This window comes from Eurosta solidaginis, chromosome X, assembly GCF_040869045.1.
Source record: "Eurosta solidaginis isolate ZX-2024a chromosome X, ASM4086904v1, whole genome shotgun sequence".
NCBI classification, from domain to species: Eukaryota; Metazoa; Arthropoda; class Insecta; order Diptera; family Tephritidae; genus Eurosta; species Eurosta solidaginis.
Window position 1 is genome coordinate 23,880,377 of NC_090324.1, and position 25,140 is coordinate 23,905,516.

At 38.9% G+C, this 25,140-nt stretch overlaps 1 protein-coding gene across 6 annotated transcripts in view; it reads left to right on the forward strand.

The window, feature by feature from the left end:
* The window catches only part of unc-13, a 4,182,017-nt gene that overhangs the window by 3,848,779 nt on the left and 308,098 nt on the right, over positions 1–25,140 (forward strand). The gene's annotated exons all lie outside the window — the stretch shown is intronic.

The window sequence follows — 25,140 nt, forward strand, 5'->3', positions numbered from 1 at the left end:
ATGGGCTACGCTGGCAAAATTTGGTACAAATCGGCGGTAATATGTGCACAGCCCAAGGAAACTTCTCAATTCATGCAGATACTTTGGTCTTGGCCAATTCTTTACTGCCTCTATCTTTTCATTCGCTGTATAGACACCTTCTGTCGTTACCTTGTGGCCCAAATAATTTACTTCCTTTTTAAACAGCGTACACTTTTTGGGACTTAACTTCAGACCAGCGCCAGCTATTCTCTGGAAAACTTCCTCCAAGTTTTTAAGATGTTCATCAAAACTCTTGCCCATTACGATGATGTCGTCCAGGTACACCAAGCAAATTTTCCAATGTAGTCATTTCAGTACCTGGTCCATGAGTCTCTCAAAAGTAGCTGGTGCATTACAAAGCACAAAAGGCATCACTGTAAATTGCCAAAGACCATCACCGACACTGAAGGCTGTTTTCTCTTTATCTTCCTCCTTCACTTCAACTTGCCAGTAGCCGCTTTTCAAGTACAGTGTGGAAAACCATTTCGTACCAGATAGCGAGTCCAGAGTGTCGTCAATTCTTGGCAACGGGTAGCTATCCTTTTTCGTAATGTCATTCAACTTTCGGTAGTCCACGCAAAACCTAATTTTTCCATCCTTCTTCTTTACAAGTACTACCGGTGAGCTCCATGGACTAGCTGATGGTTCGATGACGCCGCTGTCACTCATTTCTTGTATGATTTTACTCACAACTTCCCGCTTCGCCAGTGGAACACTACGTGGAGCTTGACGGATCGGCCTCGTATCTCCAGTGTCAATTTGATGTGCGGCCTGGTTTGGAACCATCCTGGTCAAATATGTTCGCGTATTTTATGAGCAGTTGTTTTGCCTTACTCTGAAAGGCTTCCTCTAGCCCCTGCGTCCATGCCGTTATGTCATTTGAAAGATCAGTATTACTAGATGAAACGTTTTCATGGAGCTGTTCAGAGTTAATAACTACTTCAGCCTCTAGGCATCTTCCCAAAATAGCTCCTTTGGTCAAATTGAATGGTGACTTGAACTCATTGAGTACTCTTACCGGAATACATCCATCTTGTTTTGTCATAGCCAGGGTTTTTCTTACAAGTACGTTCAGTGCTGATTTGTTTGCTGCTTCGACAACACACAATTTGTTCGTCCCACAACCTCCATTAATCTTTGCCCAGATGACTGCTTCGGATTTCGGTGGTATTTGCTGACTCTCTTCCACCAGCACTCGTTTATTGCTGTAGCCTTTCTCGTAGCCGAAATTAAGTGGCACATCCATGTTCTTATATCGCATCGTCTTGCTTTGCATATCGATCTTGATGCCTTGGTTGATTAAGAAGTCCAATTATGATTTCATCAACAATACCTGCCACTATAAAATTGTGAAGTACCGTGACGTTCCCAATTCCTACTTCCCATTCTACTTCTCCAATTACCTGGGTGTCCTCTCCCGTGGCTGTACGTAATCTTGCTCCAAGCAATGGTCTTTTCTTCTTGTTGACTAAATCTGATCGAATGATGGAATGGGATGCACCCGTATCTACAGTCAGTAAACGTTCCTTTCCATCCACATGTCCTCCGACAGTAAGATTGCTTCACCTTCTTCCAATTTGCGAGATAGAGATTATGGGACATTCAATTGAGGGAGCCAGCTGTCGCCCCTTGCGGCTGACTCGCTTTAGTTTAACGATTGAGTGGATTTGGAGATTTGCTCGTCTCCTTCAACTCTGCGTTTACGGTCACCCACATTGTTGGAACTATTGGAATTGCTACTGCAATGACGTGCAATGTGACCTGGGTTACCGCACTTGAAACATTTCATAACTCCGGAATTTTTCTGTTGTGATCCCTTCAGAGCTTCCAAAATTGTATCTACCCACTCTGGCCTTTCTACTTCCACACGATGAGCTTTGTATGCTGGTTTACTCAATAATGACGCCGTTTCCTGAGTCAATGCATGGAATACCCTTTCAGAAAATGTTTGCTTTGGGTTCGCGTATGTGGCTCGCTTCGTTTCGACGTCCCGTGTGCCATTTATAAAGCTCTGAATCTTCACTCTTTCCGTGTATTCCACGGGCGCATCCGCATTTGCAAGATGAGCCAATCTTTCAATGTCCCAAGCAAACTCCTGCAAAGTCTCGTTAGCTTTTTGGTAGCGGTTTTGCAATTCTATTTGAAATATCTGTTTCCTGTGTTCGCTTCCGTATCGCCGTTCTACAGCAGCCATCAATGCGTCATAACTGTCCCGTTCGTACTCTGGAATATTCTGTAAGATTTCGGCAGCTGGTCCTTTCAATGCTACGAAGAGTGCGGCAACTTTATCTTCCACATTCCAGTTGTTCACTGCTGCGGTCTTCCCAAACTGAAGCTTAAAGACCTGGAAAGGAACAGAGCCGTCAAAAGATGGAGTCTTTACCTTTGGATTACTCGCTGAGACTGCTGGGCGATTTAATTGCAACTCCTGTATACGACCTCTCAAAGCTTCTATCTCAGCATCAATTTTGTCCTCGAGCTGCACAATTTTTGTATCCTGTGCTTCCAGCTTTGATGTTACCCTTGCTTCCTGTGCTTCCAACTGCGAAGACATTTGCGCCAGCTGCAATGATAAGCGCTCCTCTTGTGCTTCCATCTTAGATGTTATACGTGTCTCTTGCGACTCCAGTTGGGATGCCATATATGTCTTCTGTTCTTCGAGCTGTGTAGAAATTTGTGATGACATTTCGGACATTTGTGCCGATATTGCAGCCAACATCATGTTCAGGTCTGTGTTCGCCATTGTCTGCGGTGTTTCACTTTTCTCTTCAATTTTTGCTGTTGTCTCGTCCTAATCAGGATAAAAGACATACTCGTCCACATCAATTCCTTCTGCTTCCATTGCCTCTCGTAGCCCTGCCTGAAGTTCGAGTTTAGCGCCACTTGTATTCAATCCACGGCTCTCCAACTCCTTCTTTAGTTGCTGGATCTTCAATTCACTGAACTTTGCCATGTCCTTGTTGCCCTCTGGAATTTATTCAACAATTCCTCTCCTGACACCAATTGTAACGAATTTACTGCAAATCCTCTTATTTGCAATCCTCTGCTAAGTTCGAATCACTAAAATGTTGAAAAAATAACTCCAATATTGAATAATGGAAAAATGGCCTTTATTAAAATACTTCACAACAGTAACTGTGCAACGAATGGCTTAATAACCAAAGTGATAGCTCAAATGAAACTCCACTATTCAAAATAATACTGCTATTGCTCGCTAGATATCGTCTTAGTCGTAACTGCTGATCAACTCAAATCAAACTGAATTGCAGCGCCTCTACATCTGTTGCCTTTTATACTCTTTGGTTTCCTCGTTCGCATTTTTCTAGAATCTACTAGCATTGTCCATGAGCTCTAAAACTTCTCAGCTATAACTAAAATTGCACAATTTTATACATCTTTTAGGCGCTTCCAGAATCTACTAGTGCAGCAGCTCTCAAACTTCTCAGATATATGCATGTGTTAGTGCCTTGACTCCCGCTGCTCGTATACGTACATGGTACATATATATTGACGCAGTTATTGTTTCGTTTATGTAGATACATAATGATTGAATTATTGATGTGCATTCACGTCACTGCTTAGCATCGGCCTAGAGACTATAGCATCGCTCAGTGCTGCTAACATTCGTTACACTGCCCTCCACCTAAGTCTGATCGTCCCGATAAGACAAATTTCTCGATCTAAACGCTGCTAACCTCTCCAAATGAACCACTTTCATTTTGGTTCGTGGTTTTCCAATGGTTTGTATGCGGTACACTACATCGTTAATCCGTTTTACAACTTTGTATGGGCCTTCCCAGTTACACTGCAATTTCGGGGACAAACCTTTTTTTCGTTGTGGGTTATATAGCAGCACCAAATCTCCTTCCTGAAACCCTTCCGAATTAATTGCTTTATCGTACCTCGCTTTCATCTTGTCACTCATAATCTTTGCTCGTTGCCTTACCAGATCGTGTATCTCTCTCAGCTCTTCTTCCAAGACACCAGTGGATTTCTTAACATTCCTCTCCGCATCGGCATCTATCCCATACTTCAAATCAGCTGGCAGTCGAAGGTCATTGCCAAAAATTAACTTTGCGGGAGTTTGGCCCGTTGTGTCATGTACTGGCGATCGGTAGGCCATCAAGAATAATGATATGTGTGTATCCCAGTCCTTATGGTACTTGTCTACTACTTTCCTTAAATGCTCCTCCAATGTTCTATTGAAGCGTTCCACCATACCATCCGACTGAGGATGCAATGCAGTTGTCCGTGTTTTTCGAATGCCCAACTTCTTGCACATTTCTTGGAACACAGCTGATTCAAAATTCCTGCCTTGGTCAGAATGAAACTCCATTGGTACACCATACCTTGCAACCCATTCGTTTTTAACCACTTCTGCTACTGTTTCTGCTTCTTGGTTTGGGATTGGGCATACCTCTGGCCATTTACTGAAATAATCCATAACCACCAGTACGTATTTGTTTCCGCGGTTGCTAGTAGGAAATGGACCTGCGACATCCATGGCGATCCTTTCAAATGGTGCACCTGAAATATACTGCTTCATCTGGCCATGACTTCGGGTTTTGGGCCCTTTCGCTCTGTTGCATACCTCGCAGTTGGCAATCCACTCGGTGACCGACTGACGGCAACCAACCCAATAGAATCTCTGCTTAATTTTCTCGAGTTTCTTCGTGATTCCAAGATGACCTCCACTTGGACCATTGTGCAGCTCGCTGAGCACGTCAGGAATCCTCTTCCTGGGAACAACTATCAGTTTCTTCTTGAATTGACCATCCTCACTCTCCCATACTCGATGCAAGCAACCGGATATCAATTTTTAACTGTTCCACTGTGCCCAATATGACTTCGCAATGGGACTCTCTGCTGACATCTCCTCTCTGCTTGGTCTTTCGTTTCGTTCGAGCCCTTGCATAACATGTGACAGATCTGTATCTTCTAGCTGACACTTTCTTAATTGTTCCTTGTCCCATTCATCCGTGCACGTTATAGTCATTAGCCGGACATCTATAATGTCTTCTTTAGCTTCGGCCTTTGAGCAGTGCTTGCATTCCAGACTACATGGTCTTCGTGACATTGCATCAGCATTTCCATGGGTACTACCTTTTCGATGCTCAATGGAAAAGTCATAGCTTTGTAGTCGCTCGATCCACCGTGCCAATTGTCCTTCTGGATTACGGAACTGCAGAAGCCATTTCAACGCTGCGTGATCTGTCCTGGCACGGATTCGCTGGCCGTAGAGGTATTTGTGAAAATGTTTAATGCACTCTACCAATGCCAACAGCTCTCTCCGTGTAACGCAATAGTTCCTATCTGGTTTTCCAATAGAACGGCTGTAACATGCAACTACCTTCTCTTGTCCATCGACCAGTTGTGATAAAACGCCTCCTATAGCATATCCGCTCGCATCTGTATCAAGAATAAATGTTGCTCCTGGAATCGGGTATGCTAACATTGGGGCAGTGCACAACCGCTCTTTCAATGTTCGGAAAGCTACTTCTTGCTCCTTCTTCCATTCAAAAGCTTTATTTTTCCTTGTTAGCTCGTGGAGACTATGGGCTACGCTGGCAAAATTTGGTACAAATCGGCGGTAATATGTGCACAGCCCAAGGAAACTTCTCAATTCATGCAGATACTTTGGTCTTGGCCAATTCTTTACTGCCTCTATCTTTTCATTCGCTGTATAGACACCTTCTGTCGTTACCTTGTGGCCCAAATAATTTACTTCCTTTTTAAACAGCGCACACTTTTTGGGACTTAACTTCAGACCAGCGCCAGCTATTCTCTGGAAAACTTCCTCCAAGTTTTTAAGATGTTCATCAAAACTCTTGCCCACTACGATGATGTCGTCCAGGTACACCAAGCAAATTTTCCAATGTAGTCATTTCAGTACCTGGTCCATGAGTCTCTCAAAAGTAGCTGGTGCATTACAAAGCACAAAAGGCATCACTGTAAATTGCCAAAGACCATCACCGACACTGAAGGCTGTTTTCTCTTTATCTTCCTCCTTCACTTCAACTTGCCAGTAGCCGCTTTTCAAGTACAGTGTGGAAAACCATTTCGTACCAGATAGCGAGTCCAGAGTGTCGTCAATTCTTGGCAACGGGTAGCTATCCTTTTTCGTAATGTCATTCAACTTTCGGTAGTCCACGCAAAACCTAATTTTTCCATCCTTCTTCTTTACAAGTACTACCGGTGAGCTCCATGGACTAGCTGATGGTTCGATGACGCCGCTGTCACTCATTTCTTGTATGATTTTACTCACAACTTCCCGCTTCGCCAGTGGAACACTACGTGGAGCTTGACGGATCGGCCTCGTATCTCCAGTGTCAATTTGATGTGCGGCCTGGTTTGGAACCATCCTGGTCAAATATGTTCGCGTATTTTATGAGCAGTTGTTTTGCCTTACTCTGAAAGGCTTCCTCTAGCCCCTGCGTCCATGCCGTTATGTCATTTGAAAGATCAGTATTACTAGATGAAACGTTTTCATCGAGCTGTTCGCAGTTAATAACTACTTCAGCCTCTAGGCATCTTCCCAAAATAGCTCCTTTGGTCAAATTGAATGGTGACTTGAACTCATTGAGTACTCTTACCGGAATACATCCATCTTGTTTTGTCATAGCCAGGGTTTTTCTTACAAGTACGTTCAGTGCTGATTTGTTTGCTGCTTCGACAACACACAATTTGTTCGTCCCACAACCTCCATTAATCTTTGCCCAGATGACTGCTTCGGATTTCGGTGGTATTTGCTGACTCTCTTCCACCAGCACTCGTTTATTGCTGTAGCCTTTCTCGTAGCCGAAATTAAGTGGCACATCCATGTTCTTATATCGCATCGTCTTGCTTTGCATATCGATCTTGATGCCTTGGTTGATTAAGAAGTCCAATTATGATTTCATCAACAATACCTGCCACTATAAAATTGTGAAGTACCGTGACGTTCCCAATTCCTACTTCCCATTCTACTTCTCCAATTACCTGGGTGTCCTCTCCCGTGGCTGTACGTAATCTTGCTCCAAGCAATGGTCTTTTCTTCTTGTTGACTAAATCTGATCGAATGATGGAATGGGATGCACCCGTATCTACAGTCAGTAAACGTTCCTTTCCATCCACATGTTCTCCGACAGTAAGATTGCTTCACCTTCTTCCAATTTGCGAGATAGAGATTATGGGGCATTCAATTGAGGGAGCCAGCTGTCGCCCCTTGCGGCTGACTCGCTTTAGTTTAACGATTGAGTGGATTTGGAGATTTGCTCGTCTCCTTCAGCTCTGCGTTTACGGTCACCCACATTGTTGGAACTATTGGAATTGCTACTGCAATGACGTGCAATGTGACCTGGGTTACCGCACTTGAAACATTTCATAACTCCGGAATTTTTCTGTTGTGATCCCTTCAGAGCTTCCAAAATTGTATCTACCCACTCTGGCCTTTCTACTTCCACACGATGAGCTTTGTATGCTGGTTTACTCAATAATGACGCCGTTTCCTGAGTCAATGCATGGAATACCGTTTCAGAAAATGTTTGCTTTGGGTTCGCGTATGTGGCTCGCTTCGTTTCGACGTCCCGTGTGCCATTTATAAAGCTCTGAATCTTCACTCTTTCCGTGTATTCCACGGGTGCATCCGCATTTGCAAGATGAGCCAATCTTTCAATGTCCCAAGCAAACTCCTGCAAAGTCTCGTTAGCTTTTTGGTAGCGGTTTTGCAATTCTATTTGAAATATCTGTTTCCTGTGTTCGCTTCCGTATCGCCGTTCTACAGCAGCCATCAATGCATCATAACTGTCCCGTTCGTACTCTGGAATATTCTGTAAGATTTCGGCAGCTGGTCCTTTCAATGCTACGAAGAGTGCGGCAACTTTATCTTCCACATTCCAGTTGTTCACTGCTGCGGTCTTCCCAAACTGAAGCTTAAAGACCTGGAAAGGAACAGAGCCGTCAAAAGATGGAGTCTTTACCTTTGGATTACTCGCTGAGACTGTTGGGTGATTTAATTGCAACTCCTGTATATGACCTCTCAAAGCTTCTATCTCAGCATCAATTTTGTCCTCGAGCTGCACAATTTTTGTATCCTGTGCTTCCAGCTTTGATGTTACCCTTGCTTCCTGTGCTTCCAACTGCGAAGACATTTGCGCCAGCTGCAATGATAAGCGCTCCTCTTGTGTTTCCATCTTAGATGTTATACGTGTCTCTTGCGACTCCAGTTGGGATGCCATATATGTCTTCTGTTCTTCGAGCTGTGTAGAAATTTGTGATGACATTTCGGACATTTGTGCCGATATTGCAGCCAACATCATGTTCAGGTCTGTGTTCGCCATTGTCTGCGGTGTTTCACTTTTCTCTTCAATTTTTGCTGTTGTCTCGTCCTAATCAGGATAAAAGACATACTCGTCCACATCAATTCCTTCTGCTTCCATTGCCTCTCGTAGCCCTGCCTGAAGTTCGAGTTTAGCGCCACTTGTATTCAATCCACAGCTCTCCAACTCCTTCTTTAGTTGCTGGATCTTCAATTCACTGAACTTTGCCATGTCCTTGTTGTCCTCTGGAATTTATTCAACAATTCCTCTCCTGACACCAATTGTAACGAATTTGCTGCAAATCCTCTTATTTGCAATCCTCTGCTAAGTTCGAATCACTAAACTGTTGAATAAATAACTCCAATATTGAATAATGGAAAAATGGCCTTTATTAAAATACTTCACAACAGTAACTGTGCAACGAATAGCTTAATAACCAAACTGATAGCTCAAATGAAACTCCACTATTCAAAATAATACTGCTATTGCTCGCTAGATATCGTCTTAGTCGTAACTGCTGATCAACTCAAATCAAACTGAATTGCAGCGCCTCTACATCTGTTGCCTTTTATACTCTTTGGTTTCCTCGTTCGCATTTTTCTAGAATCTACTAGAATTGTCCATGAGCTCTCAAACTTCTCAGCTATAACTAAAATTGCACAATTTTGTACATCTCTTAGGCGCTTCCAGAATCTACTAGTGCAGTAGCTCTCAAACTTCTCAGATATATGCATGTGTTAGTGCCTTGACTCTCCGCTGCTCGTATACGTACATGGTACATATATGTTGACGCTGTTATTTTTTCGTTTATGTAGATACATAATGATTGAATTATTGATGTGCATTCACGTCACTGCTTAGCATCGGCTTAGAGACGATAGCATCGCTCAGTGCTGCTAACATTCGTTACAATATGTATACCCTGTCCGACCCAAAAACGTCCGCTAAAAACGTTGGTGTACTTGAAAATTATACAATCAAATACAATTTTTTAGTAGGTCATGAAAAAAACCTTAAAAACCAAAGTCGAAAAAAAGTAAAAAAAAAAAAAAAATTAAATTTCGCAGGTTCGAAAATTATTTTTTTTGGTATACGTAGTAGAAATTTTGTTTCCTCAGCCCAAATCCTCTCGAAAAATCGATGGCGCTATCTCGGTTAATAAATCGACCCAGTCTAATGTATATATTGTAAGTATTACATTTAAATACAATATACAATGAAAAATAATGGAATATATGTTTTTGTTTTGAAAGGCCTAAACGAGTGAAGTGCAATGTGACTGCGCCACAGAGTAGAAAAGATCACTTTTTACGGTAATGTTTTTCGGCATAGTTAAAAAAGATCTCTCCACAGCCCACATGCTCTACTAATATAGTTGGCAAAAGTAATGTTGTCTACTTATATGAGTTAACGGGGGATTGCCCATATCGCTTTAAATGTATGAAAACATTTATTTCAAGCAATTTTTAATTTATAATTTATTTAATAATTTGGGAAAAATTTAAACAACGTGACTTCAGGACGGGCAAGGCGACAGCTGTTTCGATTATGCTTTGTAAATCTCTTCACATCCTTTTCTCCCGGGAGTGGGAGTCGAACCCGCACTCCTACGATAGTTGAAAATGGTTACAAACGCATTCAGTTACGTCATGCCTTAGTTGTTGTAAAGTTTTTCCCAATTGCCTTCTTTTCGCATATATTATCTTCCACACATTACATAATTCGTATGTACTTATGTGTTGAAGTTATGCCTGTTTGTAAGGCGGTTTTCAGAGAAACTTGGTACTTGTTGTTGTTTTTGTTCTATTTATAGAACTACAACGAATTAACCAAATGTTGTCTACTTATATGAGTTAACCAAGGATTGCCCGTATCGCTTTAAATATATGAAAACATTTATTTCAAGCAATTTTTAATTTTATAATTTATTTAATAATTTGGGAAAAATTTAAACAACGTGATATCAGGACGGACAAGGCGACAGCTGTTTCGATTATACCTTGTAAATCTCTTCAAAGCCTTTTCTCCCGGGAGTGGGAGTCGAACCCGCACTCCTACGATAGTTGAAAATGGTTATAAGCGCATTCAGCTACGTCATGCCTTAGTTGTTGTAAAGTTTTTCCCAATTGCCTTCTTTTCGCATATATTATCTTCCACACATTACATAATTCGTATGTACTTATGTGTTGAAGTTATGCCTGTTTGTAAGGCGGTTTTCAGAGAAACTTGGTACTTGTTGTTGTTTTTGTTCTATTTATAGGACTACAACGAATTAACCAAATGTTGTCTACTTATATGAGTTAACCAGGGATTGCCCGTATCGCTTTAAATGTATGAAAACATTTATTTCAAGCAAATTTTAATTTTATAATTTATTTAATAATTTGGGAAAAATTTAAACAACGTGATATCAGGACGGACAAGGCGACAGCTGTTTCGATTATACCTTGTAAATCTCTTCAAAGCCTTTTCTCCCGGGAGTGGGAGTCGAACCCGCACTCCTACGATAGTTGAAAATGGTTATAAGCGCATTCAGCTACGTCATGCCTTAGTTGTTGTAAAGTTTTTCCCAATTATCTTCTTTTCGCATATATTATGTTCCACACATTACATAATTCGTATGTAGTTATGTGTTGAAGTTATGCCTGTTTGTAAGGCGGTTTTCAGAAAAACTTGGTATTTGTTGATGTTTTTGTTCTATTTATAGAACTACAACGAATTTACCAAATGTTGTCTACTTATATGAGTTAACCGGGAATTGCCCGTATCGCTTTAAATGTATGAAAACATTTATTTCAAGCAATTTTTAATTTTATAATTTATTTAATAATTTGGGAAAAATTTAAACAACGTGACATCAGGACGGACAAGGCGACAGCTGTTTCGATTATACCTTGTAAATCTCTTCCAAGCCTTTTCTCCCGTGATTGGGAGTAGAACCCGCACTCCTAAGATAGTTGAAAATGGTTATAAACGCATTCAGCTACGTCGTGCCTTAGTTGTTGGAAAGTTTTTCCTAATTGCCTTCTTTTCGCATATACTATCTTCCTCACATTACATAATTCGAATGTAGTTATGTGTTGAAGTTATGCCTGTTTGTAAGGCAGAGAGAAACTTGGTATTTGTTGTTGTTTTTGTTCTATTTATAGAACTACAACGAATTCACCAAATGTTGTCTATTTATGTGAGTTAACCGGGGATTGCCCGTATCGCTTTAAATGTATGAAAACATTTATTTCAAGCAATTTTTAATTGTATAATTTATTTAGTAATTTGGGAAAAATTAAAACAACGTGACATCAGGACGGACAAGGCGACAGCTGTTTCGATTATACCTTGTAAATCTCTTCAAAGCCTTTTCTCCCGGGAGTGGAGTCGAACCCGCACTCCTACGATAGTTGAAAATGGTTATAAACGCATTCATCTACGTCATGCCTTAGTTGTTGTAAAACAAAAAGTAATGTTTCTCTCAATACCTTGCTATCGTTCTATGTTGTTTGGTAAGACGTTGGTCAAAGAGAAAAGCATAATACAGAGTATTCAACCGATGTGTTAGTTGGTGTCAGACAGTGAATAGGAAATACGCTCACACCATGCTCTTTGGTTCCTTCTATTTGTTCTCTACGTTGCTTTATTCCTACGTTATTAACGAAGTATATGTAGAAGAAGAATGTACTTTATATATAAGAGGAGTAGATACAAGTAAAAAATATAGGTGCTTATTTTCAGTGGGTGGTTAAACTGTAGTATATAAGTTGCCTAGCGTATAACCCTGCTACTATATCTATTAAAAAGTGAAACGATCAAACGGCAACGGTTGCCTTCAATGTGGCTAATTAGAAATAGGTGTATTAAAGAAAAATTTGATAAATAGCGTTATAAAGTACGATATAAAAATATTGCCAATTACCTTAATAGTATGGTTTAATTTGAGTTGAAAAAGTTTCATTTGAAATGAAAAAAGTTTCATTTAAAATGAAAAAAGTTTCATTTAAAATGAAAGAAGTTTCAATTAAAATGAAAAAAGTCTCATTTGACCTGAAAATGCTATATATATAGATATATACCACCATATATATACTATATAAAGCCCCGATCTCTAAGGTTCTTCACACAACAATATATGCTATATACGTAAGCAACTGGTGAAATTTGAAGCTTATAGCTATTAAAATGGGGCAGATATTGTGAAAAGTTTCTTATCTGAACAATCGGTTGTATGAGATATATACTATATATACCACCGATCTCTATGATTTTTTCAGACAACACTGGTCACCAAATTTTATCAAGATATCTCACAAATTGAGGGACTAGTTTGCATACAAACAGACAGACGGGCATGGCTAAATCAACTCAGCTCTTCATCCTGATTATTTCGGTATAATTAATGGGTGCTCTATCTATTTTCTTTTAAGGACTTACAATTTTGAGATTCGTGCCAAAGTTAATATACCATTTCATTTTCATGAAAGTTATAAATATAGGTAGGTACTTTGTGTGAGGATGCAAAGTTTCACGTTTTTTGTGGTCTGCATGTAAAAACTATGACTACGAATCACGTATTTCAACAGTATATGACGTAGATAAACGTAAGTATTTGATGAAATTTGGTGAAATTTGAAGCTGCTAGCCGTAAAAAAGGGGCAAAAATGACAGTTTATATGGGGTATATAATATATATACCACCGATCTCTAAGATTTTGTCAGACAAAAATATATGCTATATACGTATGCATTTGGTGAAATTTGAAGCTTATAGCTGTTAAAATGGGGCAGAAATTGCGAAAAGTTTCTTATCTGAACAATCGGTTGTATGATATACATATCGTCGCTGCGCCAACAAATTGAGTTATATGTATTTTTTTCGATTTTTTTTATTACATATTTATTTAGCACTATCTGCTAGCCACATTTCTGCATTTGCCGTTTTCTGATATCTTTCTTTGGTTAGAAGTTATCAAAAACAGCTATATGCTCTCAGTAGTAGAAATGCTCTGTAAAATCAGTTATACATCTACTTGCGTATAATTGTTTTTGATTGCAGGCGAACCTGCTTCTATTTTTGTGTAAAAAAATTATTTAAAAAAAGCTATGTACATATAGTTCAGGTGTCCCGAAGACTATACATAGATATTAACCATCCTATTATTGAAATCCAAGCTTTAAAACAGGTAAAAAGTCATAGACTTAAAATAACGCTTTAAATTACCATAATTGTACATTTTTGGACAGTTGAAATATGGAAAAAATGGGATGCAATCTCAATGAAGAAACCGGCTTATTCGAGGACCTTAAGAGTGATAGCGGTCAAAATATGGAAGCAACGGGATGCTTCCTTAACGAAGAGACTGGATTATTTATATACCAGAGGGTAACCCGAAAGATAGCGAAGAAATTGAGTCAGAAGGTAAAATAGGGAAGGGGAAACGAATTAAAAAAAACCGGAGATTGAGACTTTTAGGAAAAAAATATGAAGGATTAAAATGGGTAAAAAATGAAAAGAATGTAAACGATGTTGTATTTATTCAAAAAAGGGAAGGGAAATCAGGAAACAAACATGTAAGCACCTGGCAGACAAAAAACCGAACGAAGTTTTGTTTGTTCGGCAATGGACGAAGATGCACGTGTTAAGTATTTTAATTATTTTTGGAGTTTACCTTCATGGGCTGCAAAGAGGGCATATCTTAATGGATTAGTACGAACTCGCAAAATAATCAAGCGAAACCCTTCCCATAAAAAACAAAGAAAAATATTTGGATTTTATTGCTTTTTGACAGCATCTAATGGAAACAAGATTCGTGTATGTAAAGAGTTTTTTCTAGCTACATTTGATTTAGACAAAAATGTATTTACTCATTGGGTGGGAATAAATAATACAGTATCCTTGCCAAAGAAGTCAAGACCTTCATCGTCTATATCCGTATCCTTGCCAAAGGAGCCAAGACCAACAAGGTCTGATTCTGTTTTAAAGTGGCTGGATATACTACCAAAGGTACCTAGTCACTATTGCAGAGCAACGTCTAATCGCATTTATGTGGAGGATATATATGTAAATCTTTGCTTGTAAAAGAGCTATGTGCTGTAAAACGGCGCAAATGCTTCATGCGAAGAGGTTGGTCAAAAAAAGTAAAAAAAAAAATTGCACAAGTCTATTACATATGTGTAGTATCATTAGTTAACAATGCAAACTAGAAAAAACTATTCTCTAGGATCACCAGGAAGCGGTTTTTTTGCTCTCCTGAAAAGTTGCTGAAAAACGTATAGCTCTTTTTGTTGGCGCAGCGACGATATATACTATATATATCACCGATATCTATGATTTTTTCAGACAACAATATATGCTATATACGTAAGCATTTGATAAAATGTGAAGCTTCTAGCTTAAAACGGGGCTGAAATTGTGAAAATATATATATATATACTATATATATACGGGGAAATCCGCCAAACTTAGGTTTTTTTGGAGAAAAAAATTTTTTTTTGAATCATGGTATCACTCAAATATCTTTTTGTTAGAAACATTGAGGAGTAAATTGGAGCTATAGTGCATCGCCGTTACTCGTCTTACATAATGCCTCAAAGAGATATAGGCTCATTCCATTTCAAGGCACCCGGTCCGCGCAGGACATAATTTTTGATTTCGATGAAATTTTAATATGTTGTTCTTTGGTCAGAATAATGAAATACGTGTTTTTTTTTGCCTCAAAAAAATTTTTTTTCGGATTTATCGGCAACTGAATTCGATAAAATGCAATCGATATTTTATTCACCTATTTCTTCAACTGTCAATAATTTTTTCTTTGAAATTTTCGTTATTACTTTTAATTTTATATAAATTTATAAACAATTGCAAATAGTAAAAAAAGAATGATTTTTTAGTAGCTAGTAAAAATTTATGATTTTTTTTCAAAAATTAATAATTTAAAAAAGCGTTATTTTTGTGTTTGAACTTTTTCTATATCGAGCGAGCAGTCTCTATTTCAAGATGGGTAAATATCCATTAGCCAAAACTCGTTGTTTTCGAAATATGAATTCCATTCCGATCAATTCCAAATACTTAAAAGTAATTAAAATATCACATTTTTTATTAAAAACATTCATTTATTGGTATTTTTCAGAATATGACAAAATATTTCACTAAACCTACAATGCCGTCACAAGAGCCTTTGCCATGTCCTGTTACAAAATCACTGTAATTCTGAAAATAACAACAAACGAATGTTTTTAATAACAAATGTGATATTTTCATTAATTTTAAGCATTTTGCATTGATTGAAATATAAACTGCTCACTCGATACAGAAAAAGTTTAAACAAAAAACAATAACCGTTTTTTTTGAAATATTAATTTTGAAAAAAAAGTCATACATTTTTACTAAATACTAAAAAAATAATTTTTTTGTAACTATATGCAATTGTTTATAAATTTACATAAAATTAAAAGTAATAGCAAACATTTCAAAGAGAAAATCATGAGAATCGGCTAATTTTCGACAAAGTTATTGTATGGTGTAATGCATTGCATCAATAAATGGGGGAAAAAATGGTTTAATTTTCAAAAATTCATATCTCGAAAACAACAAGTTTCGGCTAATAGCCGTTTAGCCAAGTTGAAATACGAACTGTTCACTTAATATAGAAAAAGTTTAAACAAAACAAAGTAACGTGTTTTGAGAAATTAATTTTTGAAAAAAGTCATAACTTTTTACTAAATACTGAACAATTTTTGTTTTAAACTATATGCTATTGCTTATAAAGTTATATAAAAGTAAATATTATAACGAACATTTCAAAGAAAAAATCATGAGAATCGGTTAATTTTTGACAAAGTTATTGACATTTGAATAAATAGGTGAATAAAAGACGACTGCATTTTATGGAATTCAATTGCCGATAAATCCGAAAAAACACGTGTTTCATTATTTTGACCAAAGAACAACATAATAGAATTTTCTTGATACCCGAAACACGGTTTTAGAGATATCGGCAAAAATATGAAACCGGGTAACCGTAAAATATTTTATACCCATTTGTTAATTTTTCTCTACACCACAGTAGTATACCATCAATTGCCTCATCTTGGAATATTCACGCAAGGAAAGTTATTGATGTTTGTACATGGGGAAAATATACGAAATTTCCGACAAAAATTGGCAATCGTCAAAAAGTGTAGAAATTTTTTTTTTTTAATTTTTGTACCAAATTTGTGTTTCTTTTCATTTACTTTTAAATAAAACCTGGTTAAAAAAAAACATGTTTTCTACACTTTTTGACGATTGCCAATTTTTGTCGGAAATTTCGTATATTTGCCCCATGTTCAAACATCAATAACTTTCCTTGGGTGAATACTCCCAGATTAGGCAATTGATGGTATACTACTGTGGTGTAGAGAAAAAATTAACAAACGGGTATGAAGTGATAAAAGTAAAATTGTAGCTGTACCCACAAAAAAACATGCTCCTGAAAAAAATTTACACAACCAAGTGCTTCCACTTTTCTGCCTCTACCTTCAAAACTGAAAGGGGCACCTCAAATTTGAAGCCCAGGTATTTTTAGTCCCTAATAGGCTATTATCGTGCATAATTCAAATTTCAATACTCAGTTGCCACAAAAAGCTATAAGCAAAAAACTGTCAATATTGAAAATGACAAAAAAAGTACCGCTAGTTTGATTGATGATAGTATTGAGTATTGGAGGGGTACATTAATTTCGCTCATACTTTTAGAATCTCCGTCCCAAAAACAACATTCGGTTTAAATTTCATAGCGTTTCAGCGATGCCCTAAAATTTTATCGAAAAAATTCAAAAAAAAAAATTAAGGGTATCGCTTGAAAAAGTGTAAAAATCGACGTTTTTTGTTTCGAAGTTCTGCAAAAACTTACTATCAACACTCTTGATTTTTAAAATCATCGATCGGATAGTCAAAAGGTCAAACTTAATGTCCTTGTACTTTTTTCTGGCCTTAAGTTTTTGGACCGTGTGTAAAACCCAAGCATCCAAAAAAGTAAAGTACCACCATATATATGCTATATATACCACCGATCTCTATGATTTTTTCAGACAACAATTTATGCTATATACGTAAGCATTCGTTGAAAATTGAAATCCTCTTTTTCTGAAAAATCAGTTGTATGGAGGATATATGCTATAGTGGTCCTATCCGGCCGGTTCCGACAAATGTCTAGTCGGACACCTAAATATACCCGTTCACCAAATTTTATCAAGATTTTTCAAAAATTGAGGGACTAGTTAGCATATGAACAGACAGACGGACAGACGGACATGGCTAAATCAACTCAGCTCTTCATCCTGATTATTTCGGTATAATTAATGGTGGATCTATCTATTTTCTTTTAAGGACTTACAATTTTGAGATTCATGCCAAAGTTAATATACCATTTCATTTTCATGAAAGGTATAAAAATAGGTAGGTATTTTGTGTGAGGATGCAAAGTTTCACGTTTTTTGTGGTCTGCATGTAAAAACTATGACTACGAATCACGTATTTCAACAATATATGACGTAAACGTAAGTATTTGATGAAATTTGAAGCTTCTAGCCGTAAAAAAGGGGCTAAAATGACAGTTTATATGGGGTATATAATATATATACCACCGATTTTTATGATTTTTTCAGGCAACTATATATGCTATATACGTATGCATTTAGTGAAATTCGAAGCTTCTAGCTGTTAAAATGGAGCAGAAAGTGCGAATATATATATATACTATATACATATATATATTATATATACCACCATATACATAATATATATACCACCGATCTCTATGATTTTTTCACAAAGCAATATATGCTATATACGGTTGTATTCGATATATACTATATATACCATCGACCTGATTGATAGTGTTGTACAGCGTTGCACATTCAAAAACAGGGCACTATTGTCAACGAGCGAATGAAATGAACATACGAATGTGCAGATAAACAAAAATAACAAGATAACAGCGTGGAGGCAGGGTGACATACATACGAACAAACACACGCATTTCATGTATTTTGTTTTTGTAATTCTCCGGTTGAGTGTCAAAAACATACTGCGCTAGAAGTAGAAATGTCATAGCAGCGAAAAAAAGTAACAATTATCTGATAAACCTCCACCATCTGTATGTTTTTGGCATAATGAAACTGTTTAGCTAGTTGAAGCGTTTCCTTCAAGCTCGCTTGAAAAAAAATACACCTAATATATGCTATATACGTATGCACTTGGTGAAATTTGAAGCTTCTATTATGAACAATTAGAACGCGCATACGAGCGCTGCCCCCGTCATGATATAAAAGTCGTGCTTGGCGACTTTAACGCCAGGGTGGGCAAAGAAGGTGTTTTTGGCCCTACAGTCGGAAAGTTCAGCCTACACAATGAAACTTCTCCTAACGGACTGAGGCTGATTGACTTTGCCGGTGCTCGAAACATGGTCATATCAAGCACGAGGTTCATGCATAAAAAGATACATCAAGCTACATGGCTGTCTCCTGATCGAAATACTCGCAATCAGATCGACCACGTTGTGATAGACGGACGGCATGCCTCCAGTGTTTTAGATGTGCGAACGATCCGAGGACCTAACATCGATTCGGACCATTATCTCGTTGCAGCCAAAATACGCACCCGCCTCAACGCGGCTAAAAACAAGGAACAAAAAACACAAGGAAAGCTAGACGTCGAAAAGCTTCAATCACAACAGACTGCCAATGATTTCGCAACTCGACTCTCACACCTGCTCTCTGAGGGCACAACTCATCCTGAAGGAATACAGGAGCAGTGGGAGCATATCTCCAAAGCACTTCATACTGCCGCCGAGGAAAAAATTGGTTACCGGCGGCCACGAAAAAACAACTGGTATGATGAAGAATGCCGCGTTGCAACCGAAAGAAAAGACGCTGCATACAGGGCTACGTTAAAAGCGAGCGCGACAAGAGGAGTGTGTGAACGCTATCGTGAGTTGAAAAGGGAAGCGAGACGCCTTTTCAGGCAGAAAAAAGCAGAAGCAGAAAGGCGTGAGTGCGAGGAGCTTGAGCTGCTAGCCACCAGGAACAACGCCCGAAAATTCTACCAAAAAATACGGAGACAGACGGAAGGTTTTAAGACCGGGGCAAACTCCTGTAGGAATGAAAACGGCGACCTTGTAACTGATGTCCAGAGAGTGCTTAGATTATGGAGGGAACACTTCTCTGCTCTCCTAAATGGAGGCAGCAATTCACCGCGCAGAGATGAAGAACCCGATCCCGCAATCGATGATGATGGAATATATGTCCCCCCCGCCCGATTATGACGAAGTTAGAATAGCAATAACCAAATTGAAAAACAACAAGGCCGTGGGCGCTGATGGATTGCCTGCGGAGCTATTCAAGTTCGGCGGCGAGGAGTTGGTAAGGCGCATGCAGCAGCTTCTTAGCAAAATATGGGCGGACGAAAGCATGCCCGACGGTTGGAATCTAAGTGTTCTTTGCCCAGTCCACAAGAAGGGGGATACTGCAAAATGCACCAACTATCGTGGAATCAGCCTTCTTAATATCGCATATAAGGTCCTTTCAAGTGTATTGTGCGAAAGATTGAAGCCCACCGTGAACCGGCTGATTGGACCTTATCAGTGCGGCTTCAGACCTGGTAAATCTACCATCGACCAGATTTTCACAATGCGCCAAATCTTGGAAAAAACCCGTGAAAAGAGAATCGACACACATCACCTCTTCGTCGACTTTAAAGCCGCCTTCGACAGCATGAAAAGGAGCTGCCTATATGCCGCTATGTCTGAATTTGGTTTCCCCGCAAAACTTATACGGCTGTGCAAAATGACGTTGAGCAACACCATCAGCTCAGTCAGAATTGGGAAGGACCTCTCCGAGCCGTTCGAAACTAAACGAGGTTTCAGACAGGGTGACCCCCTATCGTGCGATTTCTTTAATTTGATGCTGGAGAAAATTATACTAGCTGTAGAACTTAACCGCACTGGAACAATATACTATAAAAGCGTGCAATTACTGGCATATGCTGATGACATTGATATCATCGGCCTAAACACCCGCGCTGTTAGTTCTGCTTACTCCAAGCTGGAAAAAGAAGCGGTAAAGATGGGTTTGATGGTGAATGAGGACAAAACGAAGTACCTGCTGTCATCGAGCAAAGAGTCAGCGCATATGCGCCTTGGCAACCACGCTACTGTTGGCAGCCATAATTTCGAAATAGTAAAAGACTTCGTTTATTTGGGAACCAGCATCAACATTAGCAACAACATCAGCACTGAAATCCAGCGAAGAATCAATCTTGCCAATAAATGCTACTTTGGACTAGGTAGGCAATTGAAAAGTAAAGTCCTCTCTCGGCGAACGAAAATCATACTCTACAAGTCACTTATCGTACCCGTCCTGCTATATGGGGCAGAAGCATGGACCATGACAACAGCAGATGAAGCGGCTTTGGGAGTGTTCGAGAGAAAAGTTCTTCGAAAGATTTATGGACCTCTACGCGTTGGCGATGGCGAGTACCGAAGAAGATTTAATGATGAGCTGTACGAGCTATACGCAGACATCAACATAGTCCAGCGAATTAAAACGCAGCGGCTGTGCTGGCTAGGCCATGTTATGCGAATGAAAGATGATGCTCCGGCCAAGAAAGTGTTTCTATCGGAACCCGCCTATGGAAGCAGAGGTAGAGGGCGGCCCCCACTCCGTTGGAAGGACCAGGTGGAAAACGATTTAAACTCCCTTGGTGTGACCAATTGGCGCCGGTTGGCGGAGCGAAGGAGCGACTGGCGCGCCTTGTTGGACGGCCATAACCGTTTAGACGGTTAAGCGCCAATTAAGTAAGTAAGTAAGCTGTTAAATTGTGGCAGAAAGTGCGAAAATATATATATATATATACTATATACATATATATTATATATACCACCATATATATAATATATATACCACCGATCTCTATCATTTTTTCACAAAACAATATATGCTATATACGGTTGTATTCGATATATACTATATATACCACCGACCTCTATGATTTCTTCACAAAATAATAAATGCTATATACGTAAGCATTTGGTGAAATTTGAAGCTTATAGTTGTTAAAATGGGGAAGATATTGTTAAAAGTTTCTTATCTGAACAATCAGTTGTATGAGATATATACTATATATACACCCAAACTCTACGATTTTTTCACAAAATAATATATGCTATATACGTAAGCATTTGGTGAAATTTGAAGCTTATAGTTGTTAAAATGGGGAAGATATTGTTAAAAGTTTCTTATCTGAACAATCAGTTGTATGAGATATATATTATATATATACCACCGATCTCTATGTCTTTTTTACAAAACAATATATGCTATATACGTGAGCATTTGGTGAAATTTGAAGCTTCTAGCTGTTAAAATGGGGCTGAAATTGCGAAAAAAAAAAATATATATATATACTATATATATTGTTACGAATATTAGCAAAATTAAGGGGTGCTACCATCTCTAAGCCGATGCTAAGCAGCGCCTTGCATGCACATCCATAAATAAATCATTATGTATCTACATAAACGAATCAATCATTATGTTTTCACATATGTAGGTACACGCAGCTGAGAGCAACGCACAAGCACATGCAGATATCTTATCTGAAATGCTTCTAAAGGTATGCAATTTTGATTGTGGAAGTGTCGCTCACACATACAGGCGCATGGGGTATGAGAGAAGCTATAAAAAGTATACATCTGTAGTTGTAGCTGAGAAATTTATAACTAACTAGTAAGTTTTGGAATTAGAAAAGCCTAGAAATATGCAACGAGGAGGTCGGACAGTATAAAAGGGCGACAACAGTGGAGGCGAGAGATCAGTTTCATTTAAGCTATCAGTCAGTTTGGGTATCAAGCAAGCTAGTTGCAAAGTATAAGTGTTATTGTGAAGTACTTTAATAAAGGCCATTTTTCCATTATTCAATGGTGGAGTTATTTATTGAACAGTTTAGTGATACGAACGTTAGCACAAGATTGCAAATAAGGGGAATTGCAGTAAATTCGTTACAATTAGTGTCAGAAGAGGAATTGTTGAATAAATTCCGAAGACTTCGAATACAACTTGGACTTGCCAAAGTTAAGTGAATTGAAGATCCAGCAACAGAAGAAGGAGTTGGAGAGCGGTAGATTGAATACAACCGGCATTAAACTAGAACTTCAGGAACGACTACGACAGGCAATGGAATTAGAAGGAATTGACGTGTAAGAGTATGTCTTTCATCTTGATGGCGAGGAAACAACAAAAATGGAAGAGAAAGTTACTCAGACAGTTACGAGCACAGACTTGAAAATGATTTTGGCTGCAATATCTGCACAAACATCGACAGTAACATCAATGTCGTCGCAAATGTCAGAAATCTCGTCAGAAATAACAGCGAAGATTGAAGCACAGGAAACACAAATTTCATCACAACTGGAAGAACAGAAGACAATTATGGCATCTCAATTGGAAGCGCAAGAGGCACGTGTATCTGAAATGTCGGCACAAAATTCGGAACAGGTATTATCGCAGCTCTGTGTGAAACTGGAAAGGTAGGATGCAAAAATTTTACAACTCGAAGACAAAATTATTGCCGTGATAGAAGGGTTAAAAGGTCGTATGGAGCAGTTACAACTAAACCGCCCAGCTGTTTCAGCGAGTAATCCAAAGGTAAAAACACCATCCTTTGACGGTTCTGTTCCTTTCCAGGTCTTTAAGCTACAGTTTGAGAAGACCGCAGCAGTGAACAACAGGAATGCTGAAGATAAAGTTGCTGCACTCTTCGTGGCATTGAAAGGACCAGCTGCCGATATCCTACATACGATTCCAGAGTACGAACGGAACAGTTATGAAGCATTGATGGCTGCTTAGAACGACGTTATGGAAGCGAGCATAGAAAACAGATATTCCAAATTGAGTTGCAAAACCGCTACCAAAAAGCAAATGAGACATTGCAGGAGTTTGCTTCAGATATTGAAAGATTGGCTCATCTTGCAAATGCGGACGCACCCGTGGATGGGCAAGAGCGTGCCAGATGTAAAAATCTAGAGCTAGCTCCAGCTATTGAATGTCCTGTGATATCTGAAATTGGAAGGAAATTAAGCAGTCTTACCGTCAGAAGGAATGTGGATGGCAAGGAGCGTATACTGTCTGTAGATACGGGCGATTCTCATTCTTTGGTTCGATCTGATTTAGTCAACAGGAGAGTAAAACCGTTACCTGGAGCAAGGTTGCGTACGGTCACAGGCGAGTATAACCAAGTCCAGGGAGAAGTGATATGTGAAATCCTAATTGGGATTGTCATGGTTCTACATAAATTCATTGTGGCGGAGATTGTTGATGAAATCATATTGGGAGTTAACTTCTTAGTTGACCATGACATCAGGATCGATATGTGGAGAAAGATTATGCGCTATAAGAACCAGGATATACAACTTAACTTTAGTTTGGAGAAAAGGTTCAGCATTAATCGGGTACTGGTGGAGAAGATTCGACAGAGACCACGAAAGTCAATGAAAGTAGATCGAGCAAAGGTTGATGGATCGAATGGGCCAAATAAAGCGAAATCAAAAGTACCTGCGAGAGAAACACTGGCATTGACAAAACCTTATGGACGCACTAAAACGACTGAAAGAATTTTCTAGAAAGAATGCAAGGGTGGCTTCAAGCCAGCGCGTACTTCTGTTGGGAAACGTCGGAACGATATTGAGTATGTGAAGCCAATCCGTCAAGGGCCAGCTCTACAAAGAAGTTCATTGGCCAAACAACAGAGTGCGGGGGAACGATCAAGGATAATGAGTAGTAAGATGAAACGCGGGTACGATGAGAACAATAATTCGGAATGTTTCTTGGAGGCAGATTTGGTACTGTTATACAACCCTCACCGGCGGAAAGGTGTTCCATCCAAAATTCGGTGCAGTTGGGAAGGCCCGTACAAAGTTGTGAAGAAGATCAGTGATACCATCTACCGCATACAAACCACTGGGAAACCACGGAGTAGAAGAGTGGTACATTTGGAGATGCTAGCGGCGTTTACATCGGGAGATTTGTCTGATCGGGACGATCAGACTTAAGTGGAGGGCTGTGTTACGAATATTAGCAAAACTAAGGGGTGCTGCCACCTCTAAGCCGATGCTAAGCAGCGCCTTACATGCACATCCATAAATCAATCATTATGTATCTACATAAACGAATCAATCATTATGTCTACACATATGTAGGTACACGCAGCTGAGAGCAACGCACAAGCACATGCAGATATCTTATCTGAAATGCTCCTAAAGGTATGCAATTGTGATTGTGTAAGTGTCGCTCACACATACAAGCGCACGGGGTATGAGAGAAACTATAAAAATTATACATCTGTAGTTGTAGCTGAGAAATTTATAACTAACTAGTAAGTTCTGGAATTAGAAAAGCCTAGAAATATGAAACGAGGAGGTCGGACAGTATAAAAGGGCGACAACAGTGGAGGCGAGAGATCAGTTTCATTTAAGCTATCAGTCAGTTTGGTTATCAAGCAAGCTAGTTGCAAAATATAAGTGTTACTGTGAAGTACTTTAATAAAGGCAATTTTTCCATTATTCAATATTGGAGATATTTATTCAACAGTTTAGCGATACGAACGTCAGCAGAAGATTGCAAATAAGGGGAATTGCAGTAAATTCGTTACAATATTGTGACCGATATGAGTGACACTAGGTGATACTCTCATCCCTAGTCTGATGCTAAGTAAATGAAGTCACAACAACAATAAAGCAGACTGTCACTTATATCTACATAAAGTAATCAATCATTATGTCTACACATATGTACGT